Raw genomic sequence first — 15823 nt, 5'->3', positions numbered from 1 at the left:
GCATTAGTAGTGGTAGTAGTGGTAGTCTACAGTGTTAGTGGTAGTGGTAGTCTATAGCATTAGTAGTGGTAGTAGTGGTAGTCTACAGTGTTAGTGGTAGTGGTAGTCTATAGCATTAGTAGTGGTAGTCTATAGTGCTTGTAGTGGTAGTAGTGGTAGAAGTGGTAGTCTATAGTGGTAATCTATAGCATTAGTAGTGGGAGTAGTGGTAGTAGTGGTAGTCTATAGTGTAAGTAGTGGTAGTAGTGGTAGTCTACAGTGGGAGTAGTGGTAGTCTATAGCATTAGTAGTGGTAGTCCATAGTGTTAGTAGTGGTAGCAGTGGTAGTCTGTAGTGATAGTTGTGGTAGTAGTGGTAGTCTACAGTGTTAGTAGTGGTAGTAGAGGTAGTCTATAGCATTAGTAGTGGTAGTCCATAGTGTTAGTAGTGGTAGCAGTGGTAGTCTGTAGTGATAGTTGTGGTAGTAATGGTAGTCTACAGTGTTAGCAGTGGTAGTAGTGGTAGTCTACAGTGTTAGCAGTGGTAGTAGTGGTAGGCTATGGTGTTAGTAGTGGTAGTAGTGGTAGTCTATAGCTTTAGTGGTTGTAGTAGTGGTAGTGGTGATAGTATATAGTGTTACTGAAAGATGTGTACCAAACTCACTAAAAGTGACAGTAGTAAAGCCTCTCTTGAAAAAGCCAAACCTTGACCCAATAAATAAATAAAAAACTATCGGCCTGTATCGAATCTTCCATTCCTCTTAATTTTTTTTGAAAAAGGTGTTGCGCAGCAACTCGCTGCCTACCTGAAGACAAACAATGTATATGAAATGCTTCAGTCTGGTTTTAGACCCCATCATAGCACTGAGACTGCACTTGTGAAGGTGGTAAATTACCTTTTAATGGCGTCAGACCGAGGCTCTGCATCTGTCCTCGTGCTCCTAGACCTTAGTGCTGCTTTTGATATCATCGATCACCACATTCTTTTGGAGAGATTGGAAACCCAAATTGGTCTACACTGACAAGTTCTGGCCTGGTTTAGATCTTATCTGTCGGAAAGATATCAGTTTGTCTCTGTGAATGGTTTGTCCTCTGACAAATCAACTGTAAATTTCGGTGTTCCTCAAGGTTCCGTTTTAGGACCACTATAGTTTTCACTATATATTTTACCTCTTGGGGATGTCATTCAAAAACATAATGTTAACTTTCACTGCTATGCGGATGACACACAGCTGTACATTTCAATGAAACATGGTGAAGCCCCAAAATTGCCCTCGCTAGAAGCCTGTGTTTCAAACATAAGGAAGTGAATGGCTGCAAACTTTCTACTTTTAAACTCGGACAAAACAGAGATGCTTGTTCTAGGTCCCAAGAAACAAAGAGATCTTCTGTTGAATCTGACAATTAATCTTGGTGGTTGTACAGTCGTCTCAAATAAAACTGTGAAGGACCTCTGCGTTAGTCTGGACCCTGATCTCTTTTTTGACGAACATATCAAGACTGTTTCAAGGACAGCTTTTTTCCATCTACGTAACATTGCAAAAATCAGAAACTTTCTGTCCAAAAATGATGCAGAAAAAAGAATCCATGCTTTTGTTACTTCTAGGATAGACTACTGCAATGCTCTACTTTCCGGCAACCCGGATAAAGCACTAAATAAACTTCAGTTTAAATCTGGAGTATTTCTCCTGTCTTATCCGGTGTCCTGTGTGAATTTAAGTACGCTCTCTCTAATTCTCTCTTTCTTTCTCTCTCTCGGAGGTCCTGAGCCCTAGGACCATGCCTCAGGACTACCTGGCATGATGACTCCTTGCTGACCCCAGTCCACCTGGCTGTGCTGCTGCTCCAGTTTCAACTGTTCTGCCTGCGGCTATAGAACCCTGACCTGTTCACCGGACGTGCTACCTGTCCCAGACCCGCTGTTTTCAACTCTCTAGAGACAGCAGTAGCGTTAGAGATACTTTTAATGATTGGCTATGAAAAGCCGACTGACATTTACTCCTGAGGTGATGAATTGCTGCACCCTCGACAACTACTGTGATTATTATTATTTGACCATGCTGGCCATTTATGAACATTTGAACATCTTGGCCATGTTCTGTTATAATCTCCACCCGGCACAGCCAGAAGAGGACTGGCCACCCCACATAGCCTGGTTCCTCTCTAGGTTTCTTCCTAGGTTTTGGCCTTTCTAGGGAGTTTTTCCTAGCCACTGTGCTTCTACACCTACATTGCTTGCTGTTTGGGGTTTTAGGCTGGGTTTCTGTACAGCACTTTGAGATATCAGCTGATGTACGAAGGGCTATATAAATACATTTGATTTGATTTGATTTGTATACCAGCAACATGACAAATTAACAGATTATTTCAGTAATTGTGACTCTCTTAGATAAAAAAATAACCACAGATGAACTATAAAATATATACACTGAGTGTACAAAACATGACATACATGTAGCTTTTACCTGGTCAGTCTATGATCCCTTATTGATGTCTCTTAAATCCACTTCAGTCAGTGTAGATGAAGGGGAGGAGACGGGTTAAAGAAGGATATTTAAGCCTGGAGACTATTGAGACATGGATTGTCTTTGTTTATTTAATTAGGCAAGTCAGTTAAGAACAAATTCTTATTTACAATGACGGCCTACCCCGGCCGAACCCTAACCCGGACAACGCTGGGCCAATTGTGCGCCGCCCTATGGTACTCGGCCAGTTGTGATACAGCCTGGAATCAAACCAGGGTCTGTAGTGACGCCTCTAGCACTGAGATGCAGTGCCTTAGACCGCTGCACCACTCGGGAGCTACTAACACTATGTGCCATTCAGAGGGTGAATGAGCAAGACAAAATATTTGTGTTTTTGAACAGGGTATGGTTGTAAGTGCCAGGTACAACGGTTTGTGTCCAGAACTGAAAACGCTGCTGGGTTTTTCACACGCAACAATTTCCCATGTGTATCAAGAATGGTCCACCACCCAAAGGACATCCAGTCAACTTGATATAACTGTGGGAAGCATTGGAGTCAACATGTGCTTAATGTTTTGTACACTAGAGGGAATGGTCTTCCACCAAGCAAATAGCACAGAGGGAACAAGAGCACACAGTAAGAGTCTGTCCCTCACTGACATTGGCTAGCTGTTGGATGTTGGTGAGAGATCTTTTTAATTTTACCTTTATTTAACCACACTGTAAGAGTCTGTCCCTCACTGACATTGGCTAGCTGTTGGATGTTGGTGAGAGATATTTTTAATTTTACCTTTATTTAACCACACAGTAAGAGTCTGTCCCTCACTGACATTGGCTAGCTGTTGGATGTTGGTGAGAGATCTTTTTAATTTTACCTTTATTTAACCAGACTGTAAGAGTCTGTCCCTCACTGACATTGGCTGTTGGATGTTGGTGAGAGATCTTTTTTATTTTACCTTTATTTAACCAGGCAAGTCAGTTAAGAACAAATTCTTATTTTCAATGACCGTGGGTTAACTGCCTGTTCAGGGGCAGAACGACAGTACCTTGTCAGCTCGGGGGTTTGAACTTGCAACCTTCCGGTTACTAGTCCAACGCTCTAACCACTAAGCTACCCTGCTGCCCCATCATGAAGCCTCTGATGTCTGCCAGGGAGGCTCCTCATGTCGAGGGAGGGCTCTTTCCTCCTGGCTGTGTGTGCTGTAAGTGGCCCACAGTGGGTGCTGTGTAGCTTCGCTCTGCATAGAGACTTTAATAATAGTGGCCGACTGCTAGTCAGAGTTGTGAGGCATCATGGGAAATTACAAGGCTGTTCTTTACGAGGTGGCTCACAGCGCCACTTCAAGGGTGTAGCTCTCCTGTTGGAAGTCACAAAGGGGATCTGCCTGCCTAATAGCCCTCTATCACCTCTCAGGGTCTGTGTTTGATCACCCTCTTCCGCTCTGTCGGCGACAGGTTACAAAATGGCGCCGGGGAAACTTGACGGAATGAGCCCTAGTGGCCTCCAAACCTCCAATGCTGTCACCTGCACAAAATCTGTCAGTGGCCCCTGGCCCTGAGGGAACCAACAACGGCCCAAAGTTATGGGCTGTCATAAAACACCCTGAGTCCCCCTCTCGTACTGTCCCGTGTGTAAGTGGTGGGACAGCTGGAAAAGCAGCCACACCTCGTAAATAAGGAAGAGGGGCCTGTGGCTGTTAGGGCTATTACAGGTTTCCTTCTGAACCGGCAAGGCCAGTGAGACTGGAGCAATTAACGGTAACCCTTCTACAACCTATTAGACTAGGGTTGTTCATAGATACTTAAACGTGTAGGGCGTTTTTAATGCATGGCCGTGTGGCCGCGCACGACTCCAACACCATCATCAAGTTTGCCAATGACACAAGGTGGTGGGCCTGATCACCAATGATGATGAGACAGCCTATAGGGAGGAGGTCAGAGACCTGGCAGTGTGGTGCCAAGACAACAATCTCTCGCTCAACGTGGGCAAGACAAAGGAGCTGATCGTGGACTACAGAAAAAGGCGGGCTGAGCACGCCCCCATTCACATTGACGGGGCTGTAGTGGAGCGGGTTGACAGCTTCAAGTTCCTCAGTGTCCACATCGCTAAGGAACTATCATTGTCCAAACACTCCAACACAGTCGTGAAGAGGGAACGACCACGCCTCTTCTCCCTCAGGAGGCTGAAAAGATTTGGCACGGGCCCTCAGATCCTCAAAAAGTTATACAGCTGCACCATTGAGAGCGTCTTGACTGACTGCATCACTGCTTGGTATGACTACTGCTCGGCATCCGACAGCAAGGCGCTACAGTGGGTAGTGTGTACGCCCCCGTATATCACTGCTTGGTATGACTACTGCTCGGCATCCGACAGCAAGGCGCTACAGTGGGTAGTGTGTACGCCCCCGTATATCACTGCTTGGTATGACTACTGCTCGGCATCCGACAGCAAGGCGCTACAGAGGGTAGTGTGTACGCCCCCGTATATCACTGGGGCAGAACTTCATTGCTTGGTATGACTACTGCTCGGCATCCGACAGCAAGGCGCTACAGTGGGTAGTGTGTACACCCCCGTATATCACTGCTTGGTATGACTACTGCTCGGCATCCGACAGCAAGGCGCTACAGTGGGTAGTGTGTACGCCCCCGTATATCACTGCTTGGTATGACTACTGCTCGGCATCCGACAGCAAGGCGCTACAGAGGGTAGTGTGTACGCCCCCGTATATCACTGCTTGGTATGACTACTGCTCGGCATCCGACAGCAAGGCGCTACAGAGGGTAGTGTGTACGCCCCCGTATATCACTGCTTGGTATGACTACTGCTCGGCATCCGACAGCAAGGCGCTACAGAGGGTAGTGTGTACACCCCCGTATATCACTGCTTGGTATGACTACTGCTCGGCATCCGACAGCAAGGCGCTACAGAGGGTAGTGTGTACACCCCCGTATATCACTGGGGCAGAACTTCCTGCCATCCAGGACCTCCATACCAGGCCGTGTCAGAGGAAGGCCTTAAAAATTGTCAATGAGTCCAGTCACCTAAGTCATGACAGTTCTCTCTGCTACTGCTTGGCAAACGATAACGGAACGCTAATTCTGGGACCAAAAGGCTCCTGAGGAGCTTCTACCCCCAAGCCATAAGACTGCTAAATAGTTAATTAAATAGCTACCTGGACTATCTGCATTTACCCTTTTTGCACCAACTCTTTCTGACTCTATGCACACACACTGGACTCTACCCACACACACACACACACACACTGGACTCTACCCACACACTGGACTCTACCCACACACTGGACTCTACCCACACACTCACACATACTGGACTCTACCCACACACTCACACATACTGGACTCTACCCACACACTCACACATACTTACACTGTTACTCCAACACACACACACTGGACTCTACCCACACACACACACACACACACTGGACTCTACCCACACACTGGACTCTACCCACACACTCACACACACTGGAATCTACCCACACACTCACACACACTGGACTCTACCCACACACTCACACACACTGGACTCTACCCACACACACACACACACACACACTGGACTCTACCCCCACACACACACACACTGGACTCTACCCACACACTCACACACACTGGACTCTACCCACACACTCACACACACTGGACTCTACCCACACACTCACACATACTTACACTGTTACTCCAACACACACACACACTGGACTCTACCCACACACTCACACATACTTACACTGTTACTCCAACACACACACACTGGACTCTACCCACACACTCACACATACTTACACTGTTACTCCAACACACACACACTGGACTCTACCCACACACTCACACATACTGGACTCTACCCACACACTCACACACACTGGACTCTACCCACACACTCACACACACTGGACTCTACCCACACACTCACACACACTGGACTCTACCCACACACTCACACATACTGGACTCTACCCACACACTCACTGGACTCTACCCACACACTCACACATACTGGACTCTACCCACACACTCACACACACTGGACTCTACCCACACACTCACACATACTGGACTCTACCCACACACTCACACATACTTACACTGATACTCCAACACATACACACACACACACACACACTGGACTCTACCCACACACTCACACTGATACTCCAACACACACACTGGACTCTACCCACACATTCACATTCTCCACACACACTCTGCTGCTACTGTCTATTCTGTTGCCTAGTCACTTTACCCCTACCTTTATGTACATATCTACCTCAATTACCTCATACCCCTTCACGTCAGTACAGGTGCCCCATGCATATAGCCAAGCTATCATTGACTTGGTACTGGTACTCCATGCATATAGCCAAGCTATCATTGACTTGGTACTGGTACTCCATGCATATAGCCAAGCTATCATTGACTTGGTACTGGTACTCCATGCATATAGCCAAGCTATCATTGACTTGGTACTGATACCCCATGCATATAGCTAAGCTATCATTGACTTGGTACTGGTACTCCATGCATATAGTCAAGCTATCATTGACTTGGTACTGGTACTCCACGCATATAGCCAAGCTATCATTGACTTGGTACTGGTACTCCACGCATATAGCCAAGCTATCATTGACTTGGTACTGGTACTCCACGCATATAGCCAAGCTATCATTGACTTGGTACTGGTACTCCACGCATATAGCCAAGCTATAATTGACTTGGTACTGGTACTCCACGCATATAGCCAAGCTATCATTGACTTGGTACTGGTACTCCATGCATATAGCCAAACTATCATTGACTTGGTACTGGTACTCCATGCATATAGCCAAGCTATCATTGACTTGGTACTGGTACTCCATGCATATAGCCAAGCTATCAATGACTTGGTACTGGTACTCCATGCATATAGTCAAGCTATCAATGACTTGGTACTGGTACCCCATGCATATAGCCAAGCTATCATTGACTTGGTACTGGTACTCCATGCGTATAGCCAAGCTATCATTGACTTGGTACTGGTACTCCACGCATATAGCCAAGCTATCATTGACTTGGTACTGGTACCCCATGCATATAGCCAAGCTATCATTGACTTGGTACTGGTACTCCATGCATATAGCCAAGCTATCATTGACTTGGTACTGGTACTCCATGTGTATAGCCAAGCTATCATTGCTCATTGTGTATTTATTCCTAGAGGTTTTAAGGTCCCCAGCAAAACCTTCCTGAACTGAGAAATCAAGAAAGATGAGAGGGGTAAGTGCCTACTCCTAAGTACTGTTCACTAGGAAAGAAACTGAGAAGAACAGTAAGAAATGGAATGAAACACAATTAATTCATAGTGGCACTATCTGAGCAGTTCCAAAGAGAACCACTCGTTTTCGTTTTCTTTTGCACAACATATTTTAAATGTTTCTGTCCCATGTTTTCCTGTTTCCTATATTTGGGCATAGCTCTCCCCCTCCCCTCTCCTTCTCCTCCCCTCTCCCCTTTCAACCTCTCCTTCTCCTTCACTCTCCCCCTCCTTCTCCTCCCCCTCCCCTCTCTCCTCCTCCTCCCCCTCCCCTCTCTCCTCCTTCTCCCCTCTCTCCCTCGCTCTCTCAACCTCCCCTCTCTCTCTCTCTCTCTCTCCCTCCTCTCCCTCTCCCCTGCTCCATCTCCTCTCCCCTCTTCTCCCCTCCCCTCTCCCTCTCCCCTCCCCTCTCCCTCTCCCCTGACCTCTACCCTCCTCTCACCTCTCCCTCTCCTCGGCTTGTAGTGTAGTTTACCCCTCATTCACAGCCAACACAGCTAGCTTCCTGAAACCCATGGCTGTTTACACAGCATTCCTCCTCTACCCTCCTCTCCCCTCCTCTCCCCTCCTCTCCCCTCTCCCTCTCCTCGGCTTGTAGTGTAGTTTACCCCTCATTCACAGCCAACACAGCTAGCTTCCTGAAACCCATGGCTGTTTACACATCATTCCTCCTCTACCCTCCCCTCTCCCTCTCCCCTGACCTCTACCCTCCTCTCCCCTACTCTCACCTCTCCCTCTCCTCGGCTTGTAGTGTAGTTTACCCCTCATTCACAGCCAACACAGCTAGCTTCCTGAAACCCATGGCTGTTTACACAGCATTCCTCCTCTACCCTCCTCTCCCCTCCTCTCCCCTCCTCTCCCCTCTCCCTCTCCTCGGCTTGTAGTGTAGTTTACCCCTCATTCACAGCCAACACAGCTAGCTTCCTGAAACCCATGGCTGTTTACACAGCATTCCTCCTCTACCCTCCTCTCCCCTCCTCTCCCCTCTCCCTCTCCCTCTCCTCGGCTTGTAGTGTAGTTTACCCCTCATTCACAGCCAACACAGCTAGCTTCCTGAAACCCATGGCTATTTACACAGCATTCCTCCTCTATTGACAGTGTTGTCCAGCTCTCTGGTGCAGCTCCCTACAAACAGCTGTTCAGCTAAGAGTGAGTGGGCTGAAGCTCCCAGCTCTCTGGTGCAGCTCGCTACAAATAGCTGTTCAGCTAAGAGTGAGTGGGCTGAAGCTCCCAGCTCTCTGGTGCAGCTCGCTACAAATAGCTGTTCAGCTAAGAGTGAGTGGGCTGAAGCTCCCAGCTCTCTGGTGCAGCTCCCTACAAACAGCTGTTCAGCTAAGAGTGAGTGGGCTGAAGCTCCCAGCTCTCTGGTGCAGCTCCCTACAAACAGCTGTTCAGCTAAGAGTGAGTGGGCTGAAGCTCCCAGCTCTCTGGTGCAGCTCCCTACAAACAGCTGTTCAGCTAAGAGTGAGTGGGCTGAAGCTCCCAGCTCTCTGGTGCAGCTCCCTACAAACAGCTGTTCAGCTAAGAGTGAGTGGGCTGAAGCTCCCAGCTCTCCCGATAACTGCCTGCGTGTGCTGGCACGGCTGGTACTGTTACCGCAGCACAGCGCACTGCCTCACACGCACACACACACTACACCCCCCTTTAACACACATACACACAGGTGTGCTAGATTAGGGTTGGAGCGAAAACCCACAGGACGGTAGCTCTCCAGGAACAGGTTTGGAGAGCCCTGATCTTGAAGGGATAGGAACAAGGCCACTGTCTCCACACTGAGTCAACAGAGTCGGACTGTCAAGTCATTACAGTAACAGAGTGGGTCAGGGACATGCAGACCATACTACACTATGAATAGTCTCCTCGTGTGGGAGTTATATCCCCCTCTGTGTATTCAACCGCCCTTTTCCTCCTCCTCATCACACACATGCGCACACAGCACATGTACAGACACACACAGCGCACTGCCTCACACACCACCCCCCCTTAACACACACGCGCGCACACACACACACACACACACACACACACACACACACACACACACACACACACACACACACAGCTGGTTGCTGGGTCAGGAGGAGAGGAGGAAATCTGAGAGAAAGGCCACCATCACCCTGAGTAGCAACGGGGACAGGAGACACCTCATTAATCACAATACAATGGCTTCTGTCTGGGGGGGCATGGGAATATTGTAGGGGCCTGTTTGTGTGTAAGCATGTTTACATATTTATGTGAGGGAGTGCTCGCATGTGTGAGTGAGTGTGGGTGATTTTGGGTGCATAGGATGTGCACGCGTGTGTGTGTGTGTGCGACCCTTGCATGCATGTGTTTGTGCTCTTGGGTTGTGTGTGTGTGTAACAATAACTCTCATAGTGTCAAAGGTCGATGTGCAGCAGGTGGGACGGAGTCAGGCGCAGGACACAGAGGATGAGTAATAACAGACTTTTACTCAAGACGACAACAAAATAAATTCCACGCAGTGAAAACAATCCAGCTCACAAAATAGTAGCGACAGCTAAACACAGAACAAACACGCACAAAACCATGTGGGAACCAGAGGCTTAAACGCCGCCCGAACTAGGAGAGGCACCAACTTCGGAGGAAGTCGTGACAGTACCCCCCCCCCCCCCCCCCTTGACGCGCGGCTCCAGCAGCGCACCGACACCGGCCTCGGGGACGACCCGGAGGACGAGGCGCAGGACGATCCGGGTGGAGACGGTGAAATTCCCGCAGTAACGAAGGGTCTAGGATGTCCTCCACCGGCACCCAGCATCTCTCCTCCGGACTGTACCCATCCCACTACACAAGGTACTGAAGGCCCCTTGCCCGACGCCTTGAGTCCATGATGGCTCGAACAGTATAAGCTTGGGCCCTGTCGTTGTCCAGAGGGGCCGGAGGAACCTCCCGCACCTCAGACTCCTGGAGTGGACCAGCCATCACCAGCCTGAGGAGAGACACATGAAACGAGGGGTTAATAAGGTAATCAGGGGGAGCTGTAACCTATAACATACCTCGTTCAGTCTCCTTAGGACTTTAAATGTGCCAACAAACAGCGGACCCAGCTTCCGGCAGGGCAGGCGAAGGGGCAGGTTTCGGGTCGAGAGCCAGACTCACTGCGGTGGCGGTCGGCGCTCGCCTTCTGCCGCTGGCCCGTTGCAGGTGCACATGGGCAGCGTCCCATGTCTCCTCCGATCGCTGAAACAATTCATCCACCGTAGGTGGTGCCAGGACCAAATGATAGGTTAGTGGAGGAGCGGCGAAGGGAGTTTTGGGCCATCTCTGCCCAGGGGATGAAAGCCACCCACTCCCCCGGCTGGTCCTGGCAATAGGACTGCAGAAACCTACCCACATGCTGGTTAACTCTCTCCACCTGCCCGTTACTCTCGGGGGGAAAACCTGATGTGAGATTGACCGAGACCCCCAGACGTTCCATAAACGCCCTTCAGACCCTAGACGTGAACTGGAGACCCTGATCAGAAACTATATCCTCAGGCACCCCGTAGTGCCGGAAGACGTGGGTGAACAGGGCCTCCGCAGTCTGTGGAGCCGTAGGGAGACCGGGCAAAGGAAGGAGACGGTAGGACTTAGAAAACCGTTCCACAACGACCAGGATCGTGGTGTTGCCTTGTGACGGAGGAAGAGCCACGGCCGTTGTGGAACGGGTAGGGGTTGTAATTTCCCTCTGGGCAGGTGTCTAGGTGCCTTGCACTGGGCACACACCGAGCAGGAAGAAACATAAACCCTCACGTCCTTAGCTAAAGTGGGCCACCAGTACATCCCACTAACACAGCGCACCGTCCTACCGATGCCAGGGTGACCAGAAGAGGGGGACGTGTGGACCAAATAGAGCAAACAGTCGCGGACAGCAGATGGAACATACAGCCGCCCAGCTGGACACTGGGTGGGAGTGGACTCTGTATGTAATGCCCGCTCGATGTCTACGTCCAGCTCCCACACCACCGGTGCCACCAGAAAGTATGGGAGTGGGTTCCATGGGCCGCTCCTCTGTGTCATACATCCGGGACAGTGCGTCTGCCTTCGCGTTCTGGGAAACTGGTCTGTAGGATAGGGTGAAAACAAAAACGGGTGAAATACATGGTCCACCTTGCCTGGCGAGGGTCTCCTCGCAGCCCAGATGTACTCAAGATTGCGGTGGTCAGTCCAGATGAGGAAAGGGTGTTTAGCCCCCTCAAGCCAATGCCTCCACGCTTTCAGAGCCTTTACGACAGCCAGTAGCTCCCGGTCCCCAACATCATAGTTATGCTCCGCTGAGCTGTGCTTCTTCGAAAAGAAAGCACAGGGGCGTACCCGAGTGCTGAGATAGGTGCTGTGCTATCTTAGCCTCGGACACGTCCACCTCCACTATAAATGCCAAGGAGGGATCGGGATGAGCCAGCACGGGAGCCTGGGTAAACAGAGCCTTCAGGTGACCAAAAGCACTGTCCGCCCCAGCCAACCACTGCAGTCGCACCGGTCCCCCGGTGAGGTAATGGGAGCCGCTACCTGACCAAAGCCCCGGATAAACCTCCGACAGTAGTTGGCAAACCCTAAGAACCGCTGCACCTCCTTTACCGTGGTTGGAGTCGGCCAATTACGCACGGCTGAATTGCGGGGAAAACTGCGGGGAAAACTCAGGAAATTCTATACACACACCCTTTTGCCACAGGGAGCTCTGGGAGAGTGGGTGCCTACTCACCTGGGAGGATCCACCAGTGGTCTTGCCTGCTGCCTCGACTCCCTGGGGAACCTCCCCAACACCGACCAGCAGTGTGCCCTCTGCGGCCACATGTGGTGCAGGAAATGGGCCCCCACTCCGGTCACCCTCAGAGCAGCACCTCCAAGCTCCTTAGGTGTAGGATCGGAGGTGCTGGGGATTGGAATGGACGGGCCCCGATCCGGACGTCCGCGGGTGGCCAACAGGTTATCCAGCCGGATGGATAAATCTACCAGCTGGTTGAGGGTAAGGGTGGTGTCCCGGCATGCCAGCTCCCGACGAACATCCTCCCGTAGACTGCACCGGTAATGGTCGATCAGAGCCCTTTCTTTCCATCCCACGCTGGCTGCCAGGGTCCTGAAGTCCAGTGCAAAGTCCTGTGTGCTCCTCATCCCCTGTCTAAGATGGAACAAACGTTCCCCCGCCGCTCTCCCCTCAGGTTGATGATCGAAGACCGCCCGGATGCGGCGGGTGAAATCCTCATAGTGGACTTCTCTCACCCATACAGCATTGGCCCACTAAAGTGCTCTCCCCGACAAACAGAAGATGAGGGCTGACACGCTCTCATGTCCCGAGGGAGCCGGGTGGATGGTCACCAGGTTGAGCTCCAACTGGAGCAGGAACCCCTGGCACCTGGCAGCAGTCCCATCATATGCCCTCGGGAGCGAGAGCCAAATCCCACTGGGTCCAGGTGTCGGAGGGGTGGACAGCGGTGTGGGTTGGGGTGAAGTTGATGGAGGTGTGGGAAAACCCCCTCTCTCCCATCGCTCCATGATGTGCAGCATTTTCGTGAGAAAACCAATTTTCGGGATATCTCATGATCTGACAAACAGTGCTGTTGCTCTGCCACCTTTCATCGGAGATGCGATAGGCGGATATCAGAGGATGCTGTGGATTGAGATGCAGCCCATGCAAAAAAAGCAAATAGCTCTAGTTTATACAGACATATTTCTAAGAGGAATTTGGTATTATGCTAATTTGATTTCCACGGAGCTGTGGAAATTTACTCTAGAGGGTTAAAGATATAGAAGCCTGTCTTAAATAGAAGCCTGTCTCTAATAAGTGTCTGTTGTGTTCAGTAATTTAAGCAAATAAACGCCTGGGCCATTCACGCCTTATACAAAAAAAAAAAGTGATGTTGTTGTAGAAATTACCACTAAGGACCCCAAAATCAGTTCTACCTAATTTCAGTTCTACCTAATGTTAAATGTGCACCCAGAGGGAAAACAATTCTAGATCACCTGTACTCCACACAGAGAGACGTGTACTAAGCTCTCCCTCGCCCTCCATTTGGTAAATCCGACAATTCTATCCTCCTGATTCCTGCTTACAAGCATAAATTAAAAGCAGGAAGCACCAGTGACTCAAAAAAGTGGTCAGGTGAAGCAGATGCTAAACTACAGGACTGTTTTGCTATCACAGACTGGAACATGTTCCGGGATTCTTCCGATGGCATTGAGGAGTACACCACATCAGTCACTGACTTTATCAATAAGTGCATCGAGGGTGTCGTCCCCACTGTGACTGTATGTACATTCCCCAACCAGAAGCCAATGGATTACAGGCAACATTCGCACTGAGCTAAAGAGTAGAGCTGCTGCTTTCAAGGTGCGGGACTCTAGCCCGGAAGCTTATAAGAAATCCCTCTATGCCCTCCGACGAACCATCAAACAGGCAAAGCGTCAATACAGGAATAAGATCGAATTGTAATACACCGGCTCCGACGCCCGTCGAATGTGACAGGGCTTGCAAACTATTACAGGCTACAAAGGGAAGCACATCCATGAGCTGCCCAGTGACACGAGCCTACCAGACGAGCTAAATAACTTCTATGCTCTATTTATCATACATGCAGTCACTTTAAGCATATCTACATGTACATACTACCTCAATCAGCCTGACTAACCGGTGTCTGTATGTAGCCTCGCTACTTTTATAGCCTCTACTGTTATTTTTCACTGTCTTTTTACTGTTGTTTTATTTCTTTACTTACCTATTGTTCACCTAGTACCTTTTTTTCACTATTGGTTAGAGCCTGTAAGTAAGCATTTCACTGAAGGTCTACATCTGTTGTATTCGGGGCACGTGACAAATAATCTTTGATTTGAAGTCAAGCTTAAATGAATTTACGTTTATTCACGCCAGCGGAGAGATTACAGACAAACAGCACTTCATGTTTAGTCAGAAGCTCTGACAAGGTATTTCCCCCTCAGCATTTTTATACTATTGCTAGGAGTTACACAAAGAGAGAAGGTGCATCCTTTCTCAGCAAAAACGTTTGCTCCCAGAGACCGGCTGCAGGGGAGGGAAAACACCTGGCAGCCACAGTTTGGGCGTTCAGCCAATATTTTCACTTCCGCTGAGTCGACCTTGTGAGAGCAAACTTCAGACACCCTGTCTGTCTACAACAGGCCCATTTCTAAGTATGCAACAGGTCAAACGTGTGTAATAATTGAGATACTGTCAAATTCCACTACAATGCCATCCAGAGAATGCTAGGAGACAGTTGACTGATGCCAAAAAGACAATCATCACTTACAGCTGCCATGGTAACAGCACAGTAAATAGTAGTAGGGGGGACACTTCAGAACAAAGGCGGCAACAATACTCAACAATGTTGTTAATTAATTGTTGTAGTCTGATATTAAATACATGACCTCAGCTGTGGAGGTAGCTAGAAAAACACAGTTTCCTTGATTCTCTCTCTCTCGCTCTCTCTCTCTGAGTATTTGCTCTACAGCAACAAACATGGGTTGAATTGTGGGAAATAGCACTGAGAAACAGATGAGATGAGTCAGCCAGGCGAGAGAGGAGGATCTGAGGCATGCTAGTGTCCTATTGCACACACCTGTTCATGCAGGGCCAGAGACAAAGAAGAGACTAGCACAGCCAGGCTACCCAATACCCTGAATACACACACACACACACACATCTGTTCATGCAAGGACAGAGACAAAGTAGAGACTAGCACAGTCAGGCTACCCAATACCCTGAATACACACACCTGTTCATGCAGGGCCAGAGACAAAGAAGAGACGAGCGCAGTCAGGCTACCCAATACCCTGAACACACACACACACACACACACACACACACACACACACACACACACACACACACACACACACACACACACACACACACACACACACACACACACACACACACACACACACCTGTTCATGCAGGGACAGAGACAAAGTAGAGACTAGCACAGTCAGGCTACCCAATACCCTGAATACACACACTCACTCACACACAGAGGATATCTATTGGCTCTCTCCTTTCAAACCCCTCTGTCTGAGTTGTGTGAATGTGTGGGTCAAACTGCCAGTCATTCCAGGGT

This window comes from Oncorhynchus kisutch, unplaced genomic scaffold (genome assembly GCF_002021735.2).
Source record: "Oncorhynchus kisutch isolate 150728-3 unplaced genomic scaffold, Okis_V2 Okis06b-Okis10b_hom, whole genome shotgun sequence".
Classification (NCBI taxonomy): domain Eukaryota; kingdom Metazoa; phylum Chordata; class Actinopteri; order Salmoniformes; family Salmonidae; genus Oncorhynchus; species Oncorhynchus kisutch.
Note: the sequence above shows the minus strand (reverse complement) of the source record.